This window comes from Pteropus alecto, unplaced genomic scaffold, assembly GCF_000325575.1.
Source record: "Pteropus alecto unplaced genomic scaffold, ASM32557v1 scaffold3, whole genome shotgun sequence".
NCBI classification, from domain to species: Eukaryota; Metazoa; Chordata; class Mammalia; order Chiroptera; family Pteropodidae; genus Pteropus; species Pteropus alecto.
In genome coordinates, this window is record NW_006442484.1 from 24,644,712 (window position 1) to 24,668,227 (window position 23,516).

At 35.0% G+C, this 23,516-nt stretch overlaps 1 pseudogene; it reads left to right on the top strand.

The window, feature by feature from the left end:
* Window positions 1-20,650, top strand: part of LOC102886776 — a 114,122-nt pseudogene extending 93,472 nt beyond the window's left edge.
* The last annotated feature ends 2,866 nt before the right edge of the window (window positions 20,651-23,516 follow it).

Below are 23,516 nucleotides of genomic sequence, written 5' to 3' on the forward strand. Positions count from 1 at the left end.
AATCTATAGAAGTAATTGCTTTACAGTTGACATACAATATTATATTAGTTTCAGGTATACAACATAATGGTTAGACATTTATATAACTTATGAAATGATCACCCCAATAAGTCTAGTACTCATCTGACACTATATGTAGTTATTATAATATTATTGACTATATTCCCTATGCTGTACTTTAAGTCCTTGTGACAATTTTTATAACAGTCAATTTATACTTTTTAATCCCTTCACCTTTTTCAGCCATCCCCAAAAACCCCCTTCTATCTAGCAACCATCGGTTTGTTCTCTTTATCTATGTTTGTTTCTATTTTGTTTGTTCATTTATTTTGTTTTTTAGATTCCATGTATAAGTGAAATCATATAGTAGCTGTCTCTATAGAAATAATTTTAGTATTGAGGTCCTGTATCCCTATTGTAGCTTTCTATATTACTAGTTTGTGGTTATAAAGCACAATTATAAAGCTGGCCAGCTACTTGATGTAAAAAGTTTGTTCTTGGAACAACAACAACAAAAGACCTGTTTTCTGACTTAGCATTTAGTAAGAGAGACAATAACAAGCCATTCTTTACAGGACAATTTTCTGTTTAATAGTAAATGAGCCTCGTAGAAAAATAATGAATAAATTTAAGCATGAAAAGCATCTGCCTTCTCTGCAAGTCTGTTGGCTGGCAAGGCCACAAACATAGTAGTCCAAGCCTAGATGTAGCTTAAGCAGGTTCTGACCACTTCTGAGAAAGATCTGGTAATGGGCAGTTTGTATTTGTCAATTATGAGCCTCGGGTAGGTACCTGGAGACCATAACTGGTTGATTCTCTTGGCACATTCTTACACAGTACCACATGCATTTTTTTAACACTCAAATGTCCTTCAGTACTGATATCAGAAATCCATCTATATTTGTCCATTAACCTCAAGAACAGAAAAGGAAACTTCACCTATGCACAAATGTTCCCATACCACTTAAAGCCCAAAAGCTGAGAAGTCTTCCCCCACTCCATCATAAAATATTTTATTGTGCCAATTATGAGAAACCAAATCACTCAAATAATTCAAAGTGAGATGGAACAAAGTACCTGGATAATCATGGGGAATAATAATAAAACTGGTCATGGATGTGAGTACAATGATACACACACCTTTCTAATTTCAATAATTCCTTACTCCTGAAAGTGAAAGAAATTAATCATTCATTCCTCCCTTTTAACTACAAATACAGACATAAATGCATTTAAATAGAGGAGTTATGTTGAGCATCATAATCATCAACTTCCATTATGAATGAGGTCAATTCAAAGAAAGTAGACAAAAACTAGCAGTACTCTCTCTCTCTCTCTCTCTCTCTCTCTCTCTTTCTCTCTCTCTCTCTCTCTCTCTTTCTCTCTCTCTCCCATATAATAATAATTTACTATAAATATATAGTAAATCTTCACACATTTTTATTTAATTTTTAAATAAAAATAATTTAAGGTCTTTATTATGAAACATGAAGATGAAAAAAGTCCAGTTAGCCTATTTATGTATTTATTTATGTATTTATTTGTTTATCAAATACACTTCCCCATTTATAGGTATTTAAAAGCACATCAAAGAGTAAATTGTTAATTACAGAACTAAGGTAGCATACTGATTACCTGCAAAGTTTCTCAGCTCTGTTTTCCTCTATCACACAAAAATGGAGAAAACTACTCCTTTGCTTTTGCTATTCTTTTTGTTTCCCATTTTAACGAATTTACCACCAACAGAATTAATATTAACATGTTTGTGAATCTTACATAGACAAAACCCTTTAGTCTACTTTTTTAAGTCTGCTTAATAGCCTTTTTGTTGCTAAAAATTCTTTTCATCATCTTTGCTGTTACAAAAAAAGGTAATCTTAAATCTTATTATTAACAACAAAAACAGGTTTGTAAAGAAAAAAACTAGTTTCAATGATCTTTTTCAATTCATTGCAATAGAACTTCTCCGATACACCAATGACTATGCTTTTGCACAATTTCTCATTAGCACTTTCGTCTGTCCTGTATCTGACCTCTCTAGATTCAAATACGCTAAAGGAAAATGCGAAATCACAAAGAAGCACACCTTTATGCCTTTCCAAGAAGAATAAAGTTCTGCGGCTCTATCTCTGAATGGGTGAGTAGTCAGCTTTGCCTTCCTTGTATTCTCTCCTCTGCCCTGGAATGTGCACCCACAAACAGAAGTGGTGAAAACAGGGGGCTGTCACAGGTCCACCCACCCCTACTCACAGCTGCGTCAACAGGATCCGTTTGTGGCACCATACATGTGAATGAGAGCAAGAGAAAGAGGAAATACAAAGAAGGGCCTTCTCCAATCCTGGCTATTTGAACACTTTCACATAGCCATGTACCCACCTTCAACAACTCTGACTGCAGATCCCCGTGCAAACGAGAACAAAAGCCCAAAAGAGTGGTTTTTCTAATGCTTCACATAGACAACCCACATCCTCACAAGGAAAATAAATTCTTGTTTATTTAGAAAATGTCTTATGTGCTGGGAACCAAAACACTCCTCTAAACAATATCATGTGTTACAAAACAAAAGGAACAAAGGATGTTTTAGTAACTGGGTCTCATTGTGTTAAATAAATGCAGCATGAAGTTTACATATTTATGTGGGTGTAATGATGTAATCCAATCTCAGAAAACTCATACATTTACAACATGATGTTAGGATATATGCATTCCCGAGCACTGAGATTAACAACACATTTATATTAAACTACACACATGGCTGATAAAGAAACAATATTGCCACCTGTATGAAAAAAAATAAAGACAAAAACCAGTTATTCATATAAAGTATTTTGCTCGGTTCTCTGTTAGCTAAAATTGAATTATTGTTTGTTCCTTCCAGTTTAAGATAGTCCAAAAAATTTTCTCCAACCACTGTTAATCCTGGCTGAATCTTATTTTTTATTTTATAATAAATTTTTTTTCTTTCTTTTTTGTCCTGTTATATTCTGTATAAGCCACTGCAGATCTTTTCTGAACAATGGAAAAAGCATTCATCACATCTCTTTCTCCCAGTCCCAAGAAGCAAGATCTGACTCTATTTCGCTCAGAGGGTCTGTGTCTGAAGCTTACCTCCTAGCTGCCTTGGGAAAATTACTCAGCCAGCACAGCAACTGCACTCTTAGCTTCACATGGGCAGGGAAAAATTTGGGAGGTATATGTGTGTGTAAGTATTAAAAATCACCAGAAGTAAAACCTGGCTTGAGGAACATATAGAACCAGGTACTGTGTGTTAGAGTAGCTGCATTTCGACTTATCTCAATTCTTCCCCTTCTTCCAGGTAACTTCAACGGGTAACTTTCCTAATACTGTTAAACTCCTTACTGGGAGGATTATATTCTAACATCCTTTGTATTCCTCTTTGCATTCCCAATGGTCTGATCCAATGCTGTACACATAATAGCTAATATTTATTGAGCACATCCTATATGCCAGACACTGTTCTACAAACTTAACATATATTATTGCATTTAAGCATTTCAGCAACACTAGGAAGTAGTGTTAACTTTGTCCCCATTTTACAGATGACAGAACTAAGACATAGAAATGTTCAGTAACTTGCCAAAGTACAGATTCACATTTATAAGTAGAAGCGGAGCCAGAATTCAAAGCCAGACTATTCAGTCATGACCATCACGCAACACTTCCTCTCACTAAGAACATCACAGACGCTTAATCAAATTTTGATATGAGAATAGATGATTTCAGCAAGCAGAGTCATGAAAATGTGAGAAAGCAGATGAAAGGCCAATTGTTCAAGTAAAAAGGGGAGTATCCTTGATAACTCAGAAGCTCTGCCTTACATCGTATGTTCAGCCACTGAGCAACGGTATTTTGAGCCAGACTGTGGTGTGGACACTGTCCTAGCCTAAACGATAGCAGTAACTTTCTACATGATCTCTCTGTCCCCAAGCTCTTCCCCTCACATGTTCTATCTATGCTTTCCAAATCAATTATATTAAAGGTTCTAATATAGACCACATTCTATGCTTTCCAAATACATTCTAATACTGGCTCTAACATAGACCAAATCAGAATAATTTAGTAAAATAATTTGTCTCCTTTATTTGTCTTAAAATTCAAGCTCACAGAGGTTGGGATTATACTTTTTTCATTTTCATTTCTGCTATATTGCCTTTCAAGTAGTAGACTCTTACTAAATGTTGCAATTAGCTAAACAAGGGCTTTGTCAGGCTTGCCTACTCTTTGGGGCACAGAGCAGGGTGATCCTGATTGACAGAATATTCTAAAAAGAGGCAGGGGTAGATATGCACAAAATTATGCATACGTAAGCAATTTGTCTTTGATTCTATTTTGTTAGTTATGTATTTAACTACAAGTAATAGAAAACCTAATTAACTGGCTTAACTCAGTAAACAGTTTCTTTCCCACATATAGCAAGATTACGGGTAGCAACTGCCAGGATTAGTTTGGCTGCTCAAGTATGTACTGAGGTTCACGTTCTTTCTATTCTTCCACTTCACCATACTCAATGTACTGGCTTCTCCTCGGATGAAGGATGGTTCTGGAGATCACATCCATAAAAGGGAAAGTGGCAAACCCAGTCATTCCTTTCAACAGGAAAGCATTACTTTACCATAAGCCCCTACTCCCACCCCAAGTAACTTTTTATTTACATCTCATTGATCATCGTTTTGCTACATGGTCACTCACTTACAAAGAATGCTGGGGAAGTAAATTAGCTTTTCCATCCTCTTTAGAGAAAGGAGACAAGAGGAAAGGGGTTGAGAAATTGCTATGGGTCAGCCAACCAACAGTACCTGCCATAGATACTTCCCATCCTGTTTGCCCCCATGAGAGCATTATTTCCTGGAAATTCATAGACAGGTGCTCTTTCCACCATCTTTTAGTAGTCTATATACCAAATCTATTTCCAAGGAAAGAATATGGAACTTACAGTAAGTTCTGAATGACAATGACAACTCTGGTATTTATATGTTAAAAAGAAACCGAAGTCTTAAGGTAGATGCTGTTGGTATCTCTCACCACATGCACTACTGGCATTTGAGGTAGGATAATTCTCTGTTTTGCATGACTAACTGCTCAAGCAGGACATTTATCATCATGCCTGTCCCCTGCTTCCATTGATTATAGTAATACAAAATGGCTTTTCTCATTTTCAAATGCCCCATAAAGAACTTCCAGTTGAGAACCACTGAGCTAAAAGAATGGAGCTTCTAGGTGAAATGTCAGAAACCAACAGGTAAGGACCAAGTAAGAAACTGATTTAGGGGGAAAAAAATGGAAAGAAAAGTTTCATGAGTCAATAAGGCCTTTTCAGAACCCCTGAGAAGTTAATGCCATCTGAAAAAGAGAAAGCCTAAATAACTTTTCTTCACTATTTGCCATTAGCTCTTAAGAAAGAAGGGATCATCTGGGCTCGTCTTCTGACTAACATCATTGCTTTCCACAACCCATCAAAGACCACAAATGGAATGAGAACAAGGTCAGGGAAGAAGGTTTGCCATTCAGTTTAGAAAATGGTCAAGGAAGCAGACATTTACACACACCACACACACGTAAACACCTTTGCTCACTCAAGCTTTTTTTAAAAAAGTATTGCTATATCATCTATATAGCATATAGTTTACCCATTTAAAGTGTACAATTGCAGTTTTGTTTTCTATGGATTTTACTTGTGTCTAGGGAATGAAAGTGTTAGACTAGTTGATCTCTCTCAGGGTGTTTACAGCTCAGGGATTCTCCAGTTTGCTGTGCTCTTCTACTTGCTCTCTTCCATAAGGGGTTGGAGGGTTATGGGGAGGAGATAGCTTGGCTCTGCGATCAGTGCTGTGGGCAAAGATTCTTTAGCTGCTTCAACACTCTTGCACCAAATACATGGGAAATGTGGTGTCACTGAGAGATTATTATAACAGTTATAAGTTGTACCGTCATGCAAAGAGTGCAAAACTAATGTTACCTAGTGAGAGTATTTTTTTTCATGCCTGCATTGAGTAGGTAAGGATTAAGTATGATCATCTATATTTCAGTAATAATGAAAGTGAAAGGCATTGGTCTTGGGTGGCTTAGTCCCACCATTTATTGCTGGGTTAACTGAGCTGAGATTTCCAGTGAGAATGCTCTGCTTTTATCTCTTAAGAGAAAAAACATTAATAGCAGTTTTCTACAAAGTCAGAAAGCAAAAATTACAAGATAATACAACTCTTTTGTAAGATATTCTTGATGTGTTCTTTCGAACTTGATCATTTGTTACTAACAATGAAGATTTAGTACTTACGCAGCACTTTTATCCCCAAAGCACTTTTCAAATGTTAACTAATTAAACATCACAAGCACCCTGGGAATGAGAAAGTTATTATACCAGACTTACATGCTTCCTGTAACATGTATATTAAATACTTTATTTTGAGTTCATTAGAATATTAGTGACACAGATGAAGAAAAAACTCATTTTAATATTGAATTGTCTTCTTCACATAATGTAATTGAAAGTATTATTGAAAATTTTCACTAAATATTCTGAATTTTTCATTTAAATAGAATAATATAGGACTTGAGGCTTTTAATGTATATTTGGTGTGACATATTGGGATTTGAAAGCATAATAAAGTAATATTAATTGGATTATTTTAAATCAACCTTTGAGAGAAAGTAAAAAAGTCATCAAAATTGTTAACATTTATCAAGCCTCCTCTAAGCCATGCACTATTCTAAATGGTTTACAATTATCAGCTCATTTAATCCTGGCAACAGCTCTATAATGAAGTATATATAATGATCCCCATTTCACAGATGAGGAAACTGATTGAAGAGGTTATGTAATATGAACAAGGTTTGATAGTAAGGAGCTTAGCTAGGTAGCCTGGCTCCACAGTTCATGCTTTTAAACTCTATGATATACTATTAAATTCACAACTGAAAGTAAATTTTTGAAAAGAAGATTGTAAATTATAGGTCCATAGACAGTTATTAGATATAATATATTGTCCAGGATCCTTAGAAGTCTTATACATACTTAATTGTGAATACAGAAAATGAACTTAAATGCTGGCATCATTACAGATTTGGAGAAAATAATGATAGATTTCATATTTTCAAGATGGATCTTAATGCTTGATAATTATTTTAAATGCACATATATTAAAAATATTCTCTGACACTAACTACAGTTAAATTTTTGAATTTTTAATTTCTCAATTTATCTGTTAATAACTTCTGAAACAACTGTTAAACTTAACAGAGTGGGAAAAAAATGCCATATGTAAAAATTTCTTCTTTAGATATGTAAAGTACCTAAGTGTGGGTGTGTGTGTGTGAGAGAGAGAGAGAGAGAGAGACAGACAGACAGACAGAAAGACTGACAGACAGACAAATTGAGAGAATATAAGCAAAGAACAAGTGAAATAAAACCTTTATATTAGGAAGGAACCAAAAATCTAAGTAACTTTGGTCCACATATATTGTTTCAAATATCATAGTAAATTAAGTAGATATTCAATAAGCATTCGCCATATACACTATATCTGTTAAACTCCTGCTATGAATCTGTAGCAAGGGAGAAGAAAAAAATTTTTAATTTGTCTAGCATCTTTCTTATATATAATTGAGTATATTAGTATAAATATATTGACGGAAAAGGAAATGTTCATTTACTATAATTTAATGTACCAAGATACATGACTTAACATGAATCAAATAGTATCATCCTTCAATAATTGGTTTCATTTATTGTGGATTAGATTTATATTTTAGTTCAAATAGTGACTTTGAGTATCTCTCTCATTAAAATGTAGAGAAAACCTAAATGACAAATGCAAATTTTATCTGTCACCAATATTGTATAACAGTGGCTCCATTATAATGTGCTGAATACTTAAAACTAATAATAAAATAAAAAATTTTTAAAAAGTCAACTTTGAGAAAGCTACAGAATTCTCACCTCCTTGTTGAACCGACACAGAGCAAATCCTTAAGTCTGTTTTCTACTTCTCTTGTCTATATTCTGTCACCACAATGCCCCCTCCCGACATCCTTAACCCCACAAATGTTAAGAGACACAGCCCTAAAAAGACATGTATGTTCGAACATATTAGAAAATAACTCAATTTTTAATAAACACCCAGCTGGTATATCATACACTAGGAAGATATATGCATTATACCCCTTTGTTATTGTTTTTCCTCCAGTTAACAATTCCATCACTTCATCTGTACTCCTGGAAGTGTAAACTTCCTCTCATGAGAGTTAAAAATGATGAAATTAGGCATGGAGCTTACAAATCAACCATGTCGATGATATTTCAAAATTCTTATTAAATTAATGTCAACTTCATTAACCCTCTACTTTGAATAACTCAGTTCCTTTGCTTTGTCAGAAAGACAACTATTTTTAGGGCATATGTCAAGATAAGAATAATAAAATTTAGTAATAATTGGAAAGTGCATAGGAAATCAAGACATTTTATACTTACCTACAAGAGTGGAAAGTTTTTTTTTTTAATTTTTGTCTTTTTTCTGAACTACCATTTAGGAATGAGAAACCTTATACCTAATATATGTGTTATGTAAGGCTAGTGGAGATAATGCCACTCGCAGGCTCTTATAAATCTCAAACAAAACTCTAACTCAAGACATGGAGCCTAACCATCAAACAATTTAGGAGTCAATCATTTTGATAAAAGCACCAGACTTGGTGATGTTAAAAGAAAGTTACAATAAAAAGAGGAGAATGTGACAAAACAGCAGGGCACACTATATTCTAACTTGTCTCACTAAGAAATTAATGTGCTATAATGTTTGATCACAATCTAGTTGTTAAGTGAAATGATTGTGTGACAAATGAATGTAACATAAGTGTCACAAGGACAACCTAGATAGTGAGGGGGTGTTTCATGCCTAAAAATGATGCCATCCTATATTAATAATGCCATGGTAGGAAGGAGTATTTTTAATGTTTATTATTTTTGTTATGAAAGTAATATTTTCCAACTATGTGTCTACATAGTTGAGTACCATATAAAGAATGATATGTGTGTTATATATATGTTGTGTATGTATACAGAATTTTTTGTCCTGATTTTTTCATCTAACATTACATCTTACATCATATTTTCTTAAGAAATTGTCTTGTAAGTTGTAATTAAGGTATCCCTATTCCACCACACACACCAAGTAGAAAGGAAGGGAAAGGAATAGTGGGAAATCTGCAGCCAGGTGATTGTATCACCGTGCTAAAGCAGTAATTTCATTTGTAAACTTTTTTTTTAAAAACCTTATCATCATTATTGATCACCTGAGCTTCCACAGGTGTAAAAATAAGTGCATGACATGTAGGCCCAGTACTCTTTATGTTGTAGACAACAGAAAACTCAAATCAAACTGACTCGAACAGTGCTTAAGAAGCTGAAATCCAGAATAAGTTCTAACTTCAAGTGAGGCTGAATTTAGCAGTTTTGTTGATTTTAACAGTGAGCTAGCTTCTCCCTATACCCCCCACTTTATAGTCTTTGCTGTCTAATTTATCCTCTAGTTCTATGTATTTGCCCCTAGTGACCCAATTCACAACAGCTATACGCCTGACACCCTCATATCACACCAGCCAAGAATAAAAAGACCTCAACAATCAAATACAAATGTTTGGTTCAGGATCAACTTGGTCTAGGTTGGATTACATGCCTAACTCTGAACCAATCGCAAGAACCACAAGGATGAGATTTTGACAAACCAAACCTAGGAATGAGAATAGGGTCAATCCCACCTACCAAATCATTGGCTAAGCATAGAGAAAGATAGGCTGAAAAATGAATATTGCAAGAAATATAAAACAAAATAGTAAAATATGTACTCTATGCCAACCTATTTTGTTCCACTATGGTTGGCTCAGATAGGACCTCCTGTGGTCTTCACAAAATAAAATGAGAAATGTGAAAACTTAATAGATGATTGATAAATGAACAACAAAGATAACAAAGTATTTGGATTCCTAAGCCTAAGGAAGAGAAATCTGATGCAACAGACTCTATAGGAATAGTAAAAAAAATTATGATCTACATTATTTTCTCTTTCATAAAGGTCTCCTATATTTTCCCTTTAATGAATTCTTGCTATGAGACTCCCTGTCCTATCACAGAGCCAAGTTGGAATGCTCTATCACTTTGCCATGGCTTAGAGTGGCAGAATTAATCTGGCCTTGTGCCTAAGTATCTTGTCACTCACAAGGTAACAACCATAAGAAAGGCTAACTTCTATTAACTGCTTATTATGTGCCAGACAGAGTGCTAAGAGCTTTATTTAAGTTTCACAACTCCATCAGGTGGTAACAATTATTATCCTCATTTTAAAGATGAAGAAATGAAGTTGAGCTTCTTCTTTTTGAAGGTCACAGCTTCTAGGTAGTGCAGAATTCTTTCTGCATGTTCAAATGAGAAAAAACAAAATGACCTTAAACTGAGTCAATTGCAGAGCATGGAGATGAGGTATTTTTAAAAGAAGAGTCTTACTTTTCTTGAAGACATATGTATGTGCTTTCTGAGGATAGCTACAATGTCACATGCTCTTCGAATGCTCATTACAGCCATCCCAGTCTACAACAATTGGTACTAATGGACTATGTTGGTGGATGGGTTAATATGGCCAACGAGAATCTTAAATTATTGTTTAAATCTACCTATCTACCTTATAATAGGCACATAGACCCAAATGAATTAAAGTTTCTTTTACATGCTAAATCTATAAATATAGATTTTATTTTAACAATTAAGCCCTTCTGTATCAGTTAGCAACTGGTCCATAACAAACCACCCCAATACTCAAATCATAGAAAGATAAGCATTGATTCTTAGTCACATGTCTATGAGTCAGTTGGACCATCTTTGCTTCAGACTGGACCAGACCTGCTCTGTTTCACTGGTCTTATTCAGAGGCCTAGGCTGAGGTATCTTCTTATCTTGGTGGAGGCAGAAGAGCAAGAGGGCAAATCCTAGTATGGAAATACACATCAAACTTTGTTCACATTTCTAACATCCCTTTGGCTATATGGCCCAGATCAACATCAATGGGATAGGGAAATATAGTTCTCCCTTGGAGGTGTTTTGGAGGGAAGAGACTAAATATTGTCTAAGCAATAACTGACTCTACTATATTCTTCAAATAAAGAATGAGGAGAAAATATTAACATGTATTAAGCACATACCCATTTATCCATCAGTTTAGAAAAGATTATATAGTAGGTAATAATGTAAGAATTTTTGAGCTAGATCTTGGACTGTAATAATGAACAATAGACTAGTGATAAAAGTGTTATTTCCTTGTGAATTCTAATAGCAATCTCATTGGTAGATATACTTTTCCCCATTTGACAGCTGAAGAAACTAAGGCATCAAGTGATCAAATCGCTTGATCAAAGTCACACAAATAACAAGTAGCAAAGGTAGAATGTAAAGACTGAGTATAAGCTTAAATTCTTTCGGCTTCATCAATGTTGTTTCCCAATAGTACATAAACTCTTATGTGGCTTCAGAAATTAATAATGAAAAATAGACCACACATCAGTTAGGATTTGATCAGGCACGATGAACCAACATGAGTGACAGAGAACAAGGAATTCATTATATAAATATTACCTCTTATACAAACCTGGATGTCTGCTGCATCTAGGTCTTGGTGTTGAGCCTGAGCATCAGCAGTAAGAAAGTGGCAACCAAGGACAAATCGGAATCTGCAAGGAAAAAACTGAAAGGTCACCCCATCATTCATCTCTTTCAGTCCCAAAGATTTGGGCCACTCTTGAGACAAGTCAGCATCCTTGATCACAAAGCTGTACTTACTGCTGGCCCAGGATTCTCAGGAGCTGGAGAGATTTGGTGGGAGCTAAAGGTGCTATGGGCCCAGCAGCTGTTCTTTGCCAACAGCAGATCTATGACAGTGCCCATAAACTCCAACAGCGCCTGCCCTGGAACACTCCTCAGAGCCTAGAAATGGCTGCCCTTCGGTGCCAAATCCCACAGATTCCTCATGTGGCCAACCCTAACCTGGAATCATATTGCAAGAGAATTTGGAGAAATTGACATGGTACAAAACCATCACACCAGTTTAGTACTTTTACTGTGAATTAACTAGATGTTGTATTTAAAACAGGAAAGTAAGAAATAAAATGGTTTGCTTTGTAAAACTTTTAAGGGCTCTAGAGTGGAAAATACTGAGGGATGTCAGAGGACTAATGTCCAGAAATTTCTTCTCATGCCACTTTTCACTGTCATGTTTTGTATTTACCCCATTTGGGGGTGGTGACAGGTCATCATTACTTTTTATTTATTTACCCTTGACATCTCATACTTAAAGATCCAAATACTTGCTTAGTTTGTTTATTTGTTTGTTTGTTTGTTTTTCAGCATAATGTCACTCTGACGTATACTATTATGGCTGCAAAAACTCAAATAGGCTCAAATAGAAAAGAGGGAATTTATTGGCTTATACACCTGCAAATTCAAGAATGACTCTAACTTTAGGCATAGCTAGGTTCCCAGGTACAAATAGCATCATTCAGGTTTATTCAGGATGTCTCAACTCTGCTAGTCTCTGCTTCTCTTTGTATGTAAAGTTCATATTTTTCTACTCCAAACAAACTCTCTCCACATGTCAGAAAACATTAAAGCATTTCCAAATGTGCATCTTTACATCTTGAGTTGAGAGAGAGATGTTGAAGTTTGGGCTATTATTCTCTTCCCTTTTCTAGAAAGCATGACAGTAACATTAAAAAAAAAAAGCACCTTTATTAGTTCTCTGATAACAGACGGAGTGTAGAAATAAAAAAAAAAAAAAGAACAGAACATATTGGCAATAGAACCAAATGCAGTTTTCTATAGATAGCACTGGCCCGCTGCTGTCACAATTTAAAATATATTTTAAAAATTGTCACCAAATCTAAAATACACACACAAAAAAACAAAAAAACTCATAGAAAAGGAGATCAGACTTATGGTTAACAGAAGTGAGAGTTTGGGGAGAGGGAGTTGGAGAAAGGTGGTCCAAAGGTACAAACTTTCAGTTATAAGTAAGTACTAGAGATGTAATGTACAATATGATGACTATAGCTAACACTGCTGTGTGATATATACAAAAATTGTTTAGAGAGTAAATCCTAAGGTTTCTTATCACAAGGAGAAAACTTTTTTCCTTTTTACTTTTCTCCTTTTTTTTCTTTTTTTGTAACTATATGAGAAGATGGATGTTAGCTAAACCTGTTGTGGTAATCATTGTATAATGCATATAAATCAAACCATCATTCAGTACTTCTTAAACTTTTACAGTGGTGTACATTAACTATTTCTCAATAAAACCGGAAAAAATAAGGGAAAAAAACTGCCACCAGATGAACTTTATGGCCAGCTTTAGCTTTATGGAAAATGAAAGAAATCTAATATCCAACAGATATTCTATAATGGTTTGTCTTTGCCTGGGATTTTTTATTAACAAATAATCATGCACGCAATTATCGATTGGTCACTCACAGCTCATATTTTTTAATAACCCCCCAAAAAAGAATCCATAAGAATGGTGAGGCTTCCTCATAATGAAGAATGACCTCTAATCATAATAGATTTCACTTTCAGGTAAATTGGTAAATACTAGCTTTTATAGAATGACAAAATTATTATTTTTCTTAATGGCTTTGTTTCCAGAGAGAATGTGAATCCATAAGTGATAATGCTGAAATCGTTTCACAGCTAAAAGTACTGATTCCTTCCCTCATTCCTTCACTCTGCATTGAGAGTTCACTGTATTATCACTCACCAGGGTAAGCACAAAAAGAATAAGACATGGCCTTGCTCTAGAAAAGTTCACAATGCAAGGGAAGAAAGGTCAAAAAGCACAGACAGTGCTACAAGTCACTTATGTTCAGATAGCTATGATGGCACAGAGCAGTGAACACCTAGTGTTCCCGGGGGGCGGGGGCGGTGTCAGAGAAGGCCTTTTAGATAGAGGTCTTGATGAAGAAATAGTAATTTTCTAATCAGAGGCCTAGAAGGCATATTCCAGGAAGAAAAGGTATCACCTACTGTTATAGAACTTTGTGAAGTAACCAAGTCACTGGTAGGACAGGGGACAGTAGGAAGGAATGCCCAGGAAGCTAACAGGAGGTGAGAGCAGAGAAAATGGAATGGGAATAGTTTGTCATGCCAAGGAGTTTGGAAAGATAACTCTAGAAGCAGGAAAGAGGGTGGGTGACAAGAGAGACTGATTTCACTGAGACCTTACAGAGGTTACAGAAAAGGGGCCTAAACTAAGACTGGAAGTCTACAGAGACTTTGCAACGTTCAAATGAAAATTATTAGTAATAGATTGAATGAAGGAGCTAAGGAAGAGGAAGGAATCAAAATTCCTCTCATGTATCCAATTTAGGAGACTAGCTGAATAGAGATACCATTAAAGATATTAGGAAAAATGGAAGAAGTAGACATTGGGGTGGGTAGAGGACAGGACAGGGATGAATTAGGAGAGCAAACAGAGCTGCGATCGCCTGTGCTAACGGACATTAATTTTGTGTTGTAGTACAATCGCTACATTAAATAATCTGTTTTACCTATAATGTGTTATTCTTTGATATATTTTGATTACTGTCCCACTTAAATGTATTCACCATGTCAAAAACACATGTTACACAACAGTATGGACCAAGTCCTCTGTTTCTATATTCCCAGTACTGTATGAGGAGCATAATACTTTTAGTAGCAGTAATCTCTTGTTATGCTTAGTATTCTACCTTCATGAATATATTACCAACGCTTTGGGGAAGAAAGCACCATCTCCATGTGACTGTACAATATTTTGATGCACAAAAAATTTTCTGACCTCAACTAGTGATCTCTTTATTAAAGCCAAGAACTGATTCAATTCATATTTTCTAACCTCCATTTTCCATTTAGAGATATTTTCATCTGTAGGAGTATCACAATGCTAAACCTTTCTAAATGATGCTTTTTGGTTTAATTTTCAAAACTCAAGGACTACAGATTCTGACAGAATAAGAGTAAACTATTCAAGAGGAAAACAATAATAGCTACTAGTTGTTGACTATACATAGCATTTTCACTGATGTTCTAGGAACTTGCTTACTACTATATTATGAAATTTTCACAGTGATCTTGGAAGACACATTAAAATGAATTACAAGAAAAGTAGCCAAGTTTTTTCACATTAGATGTCAGGATGTGTGTGGGGAGGTGGGGTTTGGCATCTACTCTTATTTCACACAGAGTCTTTTTCATTTACTTTTCTTAATGCATTCAAAAGTTGTTAAAGTTTCTTATATAAAAATATGATTGATTGTTAACAGTGACAGTAATTGCATTTTAGCAAAAGTAACCATTATAGTAATTTTCTTCAAGGAAGAGAAATCTAACTAACTAAAGTCGCTAGTTACTTCCTCACACATTAACTTTGAAATTTTTTTAACATAAAAATACTTGATAAGGGAAGTACAGATTGAAGAACATAAAATTGCATGCAATATTTATAAAACTACTTCCAATAGGCAGTTCACAATTTTACATAGCTGTTAATCACAAATTAACTGAAACAAAATATAGGGAAAAAACTAAAATTTCTACACTATTGGACCAACTAAAACTAAGTCCTCAACTGAAACTTTTTAAAAATAACCCTCAGATATCTCTTATTTTCATTTCTAAGCTACAGAAGTTAATGATTTTTTTGGAACCAAGAAGATTTATTTATATCATGCCCTTAGAAAATTGAATCAAATGAATACACAAAGATATGCTTACAAAGAAAAAACAGCCAGTATACATGTACATAGACAAGGGAATACTGCATATAGTAACAAATAGTACATGTTAAATCACAAATGAAACAACATTAACATTTAATCTCATATATTCCACTGCACACCTGAATACTAATTAGCAGCTAAAGTAGGAAATATGTGGTACTGCATGTATTGATGAAATCTCAGTTCCATATTCTTCAGACACCAGTGATTTAACATGAATTGCATACTGGGAAAAGCTACTTCATCATTTTTATAGTTTTCTTCCTAAAATTCTTTTTCCTTATTATTGAAAGCAATATATTAATTTCAAAATCAATCAAAGATAACTGAAATGCTAGCTAAATGTGGAATTGCATTTTCTAATATTTATTGTTAAGGATGTATAGACAGGAACCACTACAAGGAGTATAAAGTGGAAGCCTCAAATTCAGTATGCAAATAGATGAACAGTATTCAAGGTAACCTACATCAATTCAGTCAACTCAAATTTTTCATTTGGGGGAGCCACGAGAACACTGGTACTTTGTTTCTGCCCCCTTCTTGGCCCTATTTTCAAAATCGCCCCCAGAACTGCAAAAGGAAGATTGATTTTTGAAGGCTGAGATAGAGGAAAAGGAGTTTTAACTTCATGATTTTTCCCTAGCTGCCTCATCTCTCTCTGTTTTCATTCCTTTGCTAACCTCTGTATTTAAACTGGTCCTTGCACTTCCGTTTGATTTATTTTGGAGTTATTCTTATAGTTGAGAATTTTATTCAAAAAGTGTATTTCTTTGAGTTAATACTTTTTTCTATTTTTCCACTATCCCCATAGATTACACATCCTCTCCTATTTGTTTGTACCATTTTGCCTATCAATTGCATCTATGATATAAGTTAGCTCTTATTATGTATGGCAAGAAAAGCATTGGGGAAAATTGCAGATATGTATGTGCATGTGTGTGTGTGTGTGTGTGTATGTGCATACATGTATGAGTGTGTCTGTTTGCTTTTGAGTTGTATTCTAAAATAAGGATTCAGTATAAAATTGGTGATAGCAGTCTTTCAGCAAAGTCTTATTTCCTTGAAGCCTGGCTGGTGTCTCATTTATTAACAGAACATAGAAGTAAAGGTACGTACAAAATAATTACACTAGTAGACATCAAAATAAAATGTTTCAAAGAGAAGGACTTAATAAATAACTGCTAAGAAAGTCACAGGACTTTATCGGTTAAAATGCTTCTAGTTACAAACAACAGAAAAACCAACATAAACTTGCATAAACTATAAAGAGAACTTATTGGTTCATGTAACTAGCAGTCCAGAGGATGGGAAAGACTCAGGTACAAAATGACCAGAGTTCCAGGTGATTTGGCTGCAGTTGTCTCAGTTCTTTCCTTCTTGATTGTTGGCTCAACCCTTAGGTAGCTTCTTTCCACATTGCAAAATTTCATCTATGAGCAATGAGGGTCATGTTCTTTCTCATTCACATCTCCCAGAAGAGTGCATGTGCTTCCCCAGCCAAAGAATAAAAGTCTCAAAATTCATTCTAATTGGTCTAATTTGGGCCACTCTTGAATTATCTGTAGTGGCAAGAAGGAAAGACGTACAGTAGACCTCCTCTTACACACACACACACACACACACACACTCCTATATAGTTCCAAACCTTATATATATTGTTTTTTTCTTATATACACATGCCTATGATGAAATTTGAACTACTCTTGCACTTTGGAGCCAAATAAGGGTGATTTGAATACTAGCACTGTGATACCATGTTAGTCGCTCTGACAACCAAGATGACTACTAAGTGACTAATGGGCAGGGAGCTTATACAAGAGTGGATAAGCTGAACAAAGGGATGATTCATGTCCCAATCTGGACAGAGCAGGATGGTGCAAGATTGTATCATACTGCTCAGAACAGCATGCAATTTAAAACACGAATTGTTTATTTCTCAAATTTTCTATTTAATATTTTCCAACTGTGGTTGACCCTAGGTAACTGAAAATGGAGAAAGCAAAACCGTAAATAAGGGGGAACTACAGTATTGGTTTAGACCAACCAAGGCATGTGCCTGGCACACACTGATACAACTCAACAGGTTCTTTAAATATTGAAATGTTTCTAAATGATAAATAGCTAACGCTCTAAATCTTCCCAAGTGTTCCTCACTGCATCAGCAACCCAGCCTGAAATACCCCTGACCACTCCATTATCCAGAAACTAAAAGTTAACATCTGCAAAGTAAGGATCCATTTGGACCCTGCCTCAGCAATGTGGCAGGCATCTCTTCTGTGTGAATAGATTATATCTTGGTTGTTAAACATTTTGAATATCAGCATCAATCCCACTGTATTAGTATTCTAGGACTGCCATAACAAAGTACCATAAAGTGGGTAGCTTAAAATAATAGAAATTAATTCTCTCATCAATGAGAAGCTCTAAGTCCAAAATCAAGGTGTTAACTGAGCAATGTTCCCTCCCAGACTCTAAGGAAGAATCCCTCCTGGCCTCTTCTAGCTTCTGGTAGTTGCTGACAATCCTTAGTTTTCCATGGTTTGTGGCAGCATAACTCCAAACGCTGCCTCTATTAGGCCCACACTAATCCAGCATGACCTCATCTTAACTTTATTATATCTGCAAAGACCCTATTTTCAATAAGGTCGCATTCACAGGTTCTGGCTGGACATAAGTTTGGCAGGACACTATTCAACCCAGTACACGGTCCCCCTAAAGTGGGATGGTTGCTATGCAATGGGAAATTGGCAAAGTGATGTTAGGGGTTTCCCACAATGTCTACTATAGATGCTAGAACCTCTGAGTCTTTGCTCTCTTCATTTATAGGTGAACCAGCATTTCCAATTTTATTTGCATCTTCTAGGCTAGATCCCATACTGCTTTATCTCATTTTTAATTCTAAGGCCTAAGTCCATGGATTTCAAAAAGTAATCTGGGGAAGGGGTCTGGCAAAGTGTCCTTAAATTGACATGCCAGTCTAAGCACTATCAATAGAGTGAATAAGCAATATCTCTCACCTAGATAAGTACTATTGTTTTTCAGATTGTGTAGCTGTAATTAAATGAAAATTTATTTAAAATCTTCCTGCATTTATAGTATCTGTTTGTCATTATGTATGTTCTCTAGCAACAGAGAGTAAAGTACAACTACTATTGTATTTTAGCACACTGGTCTCTAATAGAAGGGCCATGAGTAAACTGGGATACAAGTCTACCTGCTGTCACAAAGGCCAAAAAACAATAGTTCAAACAAATAGACATTGATTTCTTCCTCATGTAAGAACACAATCAGTCCAGAGGTCATATGGCAGCTCCACAGTATTTAAAACCTAGGCACTTTCTATTTTGTTGTTCTATCATTCTCAAGATAGGGCTTTCATGAAGCTCTCACCAGTGTGGCTGCATTCAGCTCACACATCATTGGCCGGATCCTAATATTGTAATTTTGTAATTTGTTTGCGTTAAACTCTGTCTCATGTTACTAACTCTAGTGATATAGTTGGCCTAAAAATGCTCACTAGATGTCTATAGTGAGGTTTTAGAGCCATAAGGAGAATAGTTGCAAATATTGAGGTAAACAGGAAATAGTGTGTGAAAGAGGAAAAATTACAATTTTGAGAGTGACTATTTTGATAGAATGAGGTATTTAACTCCCTTATCTCTGGTGAAAAGTTATCCAATTACGACTAATAGGAAGAAAAGTTAAACTAGGGTATTAATATCAAAGACTTAGAAACTGTATGCACAGTGCCGCAGCCAAGGGAGACTTTATATAACTTAAACCTGGCACCCTGCTTAAAAGCAGATTCTTCTCAAATAAGAAGAGGCATGCCAAGGTCTTTATAAATGTTGAACAACAAATTTGGGCAAAAATTTGCCAAAAGAAAACAACAATGCCAAATGAAAAAAAAAAAAGGAAGGGGGGAAAAGATAAACTTTTTTAAAAAATAGATAATTGGCAGTATATTATTCAACTTATGATTGTTCAAAGTTCTAATTCACGCTGAAATTCTCAGAATTCTGACTTTTCACAAAATCTTATTATAAACTTTTTTATGGATACAAATGTACTGGATGGTCTCAGTGTGACCCTCAGATCCACTCTCTATCCTTCCACAGCTGATCCATTCCCCAGGAGGCTGGCTTGTGTGGATCACATCACTAGGCTTGCTTGCCCTTGGTTTTCTTGCTGGATGCCACCAACGAGACATTCCAACAGGATACTGGACACGGCAATAACATGAGGCTGGTATTTATTCCTCTGCTTCCCTCCATGCCACCCTTCAAGTTGCCAGTACCTGCATTCCTCCACTGATGACCACAGCTCCTGTCATCTGGTCCTCTCCTACAGATACATCTGCAGGGGCCTTTCCCCCTCTCTAGGCCTAGGGACCTCTAACTAGGTCCCTGTTATTGGTTTAACCCTTTGTGACTTCTGCTCAGAGCAAGAACCATAAAAGGCATTTCAATGCACCTTTCCACATTCACAAGAAGATTATGTCTTTCCCTCTTTCTGAAGAGCTGAGTCAAAAATTCAATGTTTGACTCAGGTCCATCTGAAAGGGGGATGTTCAGGATATGTGAAAACACTGAAAAAGTTAGCAAATTGGCAAAGCAGTTCAAGTTTAGAGGAAGAAATGTGTCATCTACACTGAACATATGCAGAGAGAGAAGCCAATGACATAACTATTCATTTAGGCATTCAGCCAAGTAAGGTGCTTATCACTAAGCTAAAACTGGACAAAAATGGCAAAACAATCCTTGCATGTAAACCCAAATCTTGCCAGGCAGGAAAGGAAAAGGGCAAATAAAAAGAAGGAAAACATGAGAAGATGCAAGAATAAAGTAATCTTATAAGCAACCTTCATTAAAAACTACTAAAATAAAGAAAAAAAAAATCTCCTTAACCTTATCTCTGTGGTTTACTAGCTGTCCCATGTCCCCACTGTACAAACAGGTGGAAGATTGTTTCAAGTTCTTGTTTATTGATTTGATATCAACTTGCTCCAGAAGACAGATAATCAAAGCTTTCCAAGAATAAAATTAAGGCCCTCTTTATTAAAGAGTTCTTCTGCCTCGGTCAATTATAAAATAGTAGAGAGGGCTTTCTTTGCCCTTCTGCTGGCCGTGTGAAGAAACCTAGACTAGGCTCTGCCTCTGTTCTTTTTCAAGTCTTTTTTCTTTGAAATATACACTATGTTTGCAAATCAGTATGTTTTAAAAATAATCCAAAAAAAGAAAAAGAAAGAAGGTAAAAGTGCTAGTATACTCTAGACACAAGGAAATGTTCTTGGGAAGCATTTGCAAGTAGATACCTGAGAGTTTTCAAAACCACATCAGTAAAAGAAGAGGTTACATTGAATGACTTTTGAATATTGAAATTTCAAGTATGTTAGCAAATCAGAAGACAACACCCTTTCTAAGATCCCCTAAGGTTTCTATCACATAAACAGAGATTCTAAAGGGACATTTATATAAAATAATTTACATTTGGAGCCAACAGAAGCCTCCTATTGATGAGAGTATTCCAACTGCCAACATCTCTCAACACACACAGAATAAGTGCCTCAAGATTTCGATTTTTCATTCAATTTGAGGTTTCATTGGTTTTATTTCATAAGTAATGTCTCACAAAAAAACTAGACTTTATATAAAACTTCTTTAGGATTTTAAAAGCATTTTATATCTTTGCTTTCTTTAAAGAATTTTATAGAAGAGTAAAATATTGAGATTTAACCATACCAGAAACAAGGTAATAAAGCTAAATTTACTATACCAAATCAGGATTTTGGTATCAATAGGTACAAATCTACATATTCATAAACTCTAGTTTCCCTATTACACATCTTTTTTATTCATTGACATACTGCCCAATATGTGTATCTTTATTTTTTCTAACAGTTAGAAACTTGGCAGAACTCATAATATATCTCAGTGAGAATATTCTTCTACACACTAAATTTCATGGTATAAAGGCTAACTCAGTACTAAGTGACAGCTGTAGTTCTCTAGAAATTAGCACTAAATGGTACTACTCTCCTCTCAAGCACTTAAAGATTTAAAGTTGTCTCTACCTAATCTATGGTTGAACACTATGTATAGAAAAAGAGAGAGAGAGAGCAAGGTATTACTCAAAAGTCAAACATTTGCTTCTCCATTTCCTAGGGAAAATTATATTCTTTCATTAAACCTAATGTGTGTTATTGTTAAAAATTACATGCCCATCACTAAATGGCTGAGTTCACCTACATATTTGAGCTTACATATCAAACAAAGAAAACAGGCTTGGCTGCAAAGTCAATAAAAGTCAAATAAAAGGCCAAACTAAACAGATGAGACACCATGCCCTGAAGATCAACAAAGGAGATCATTGTTAGGTGAGCAGGCTTTAGTAACTTCAGCAAGAAGGATTTGCTGTGCTCATCACAAACACAAAGCAACTCATTTAAGCTACTTAAACACAAAAACACAAATTCAACTGCAAGACTGATGGGTAGTTTGTTGCATACAACTGGATTTTCTTTTTTATTACACTATATTAAGGTTAAACTCCATTGAGCCTTACGTGGATCACGCAGAGATACTTTTGAAATTTTTGGTAATAATAATGATGATAACAAATGGGTAGTAAATTTTTTGTATCAGTTTTTTTTTTTTAATACAGCATGCTAAATAAATGTAAGATGTGATGGGAATTATGATGACTGAAATTAGATAATAATAAGTTATTTATTTGTGTTTAAAAAAAAAACCATCATTCCAGCATTTCTCTCTCAAAATGATTCCACAACTTTTGAAAATGGGCATTTAATGGTCTGGTCTAGAGTATTACAGAGTCCATAATATACCCATATTTGTCCTTCCTGAGATTTGTCAGAAGGAGCTTCCATCCACTAAATTGAAAAGTACAACTTCTTCTCCTCCACGGCATCCATTAGGATTCTTTCTGCCAGGTATTATAATTATGTACCTGGAAAACTCAAGAGACTCAGCTTAAAAGCTACTTAATGAAGTAGTGGTCACACAATTAATATACAAAAGACAAACAAAAATGGTATCAATATATAATGAAAGAAAAAATTCATTTAAATAGGAAAAAAGATCGAAGGCACAGGAAGAAATTTAATAAGAAACGTTAAAACACTACTGAAAGACATACAAGAAATTTTGTACAAAGGGAAGATGTACCTAGTTGGAAAGGTTAACATCAAAAATATGTCGATTCTTTCTGAATTCATTTATAATTTCAACATGAGCCCAAAAAGAAAAATATTCAGAGTGGGCTTTTGAAACTAGGCAAAGCAGTCATAAACTGTATAGAAAAATAATTAACCAAAAATAGGCAAAAATAAACTAGGGGGGAAAGACAATGGGAGAGAATTAGCACTACCGGATAATAAAACATAAAAATCTGAACACTTAAATGTGTAGTACTGGTTCATCATTAGACAAACTTACCAACAGCATATTGTAGAAAGTCCAAAAATAATCCCAAATGCGTACTTCAATTCAATATATGAAAAAGATAGCATTTCAAATCAGTGGGGAAAAGATAAACACATCAATAAATGGTGATAAAAGAGCTAAGGGAAAAGATATTGATTTTGTATCTCACACCATACTCTAATAAAACCAAGATAAATTTCAAATTAATCAAAGATGTACATAGAAAATAATGAGAACATATAAGTATTAGAAGAAAGCATAGGA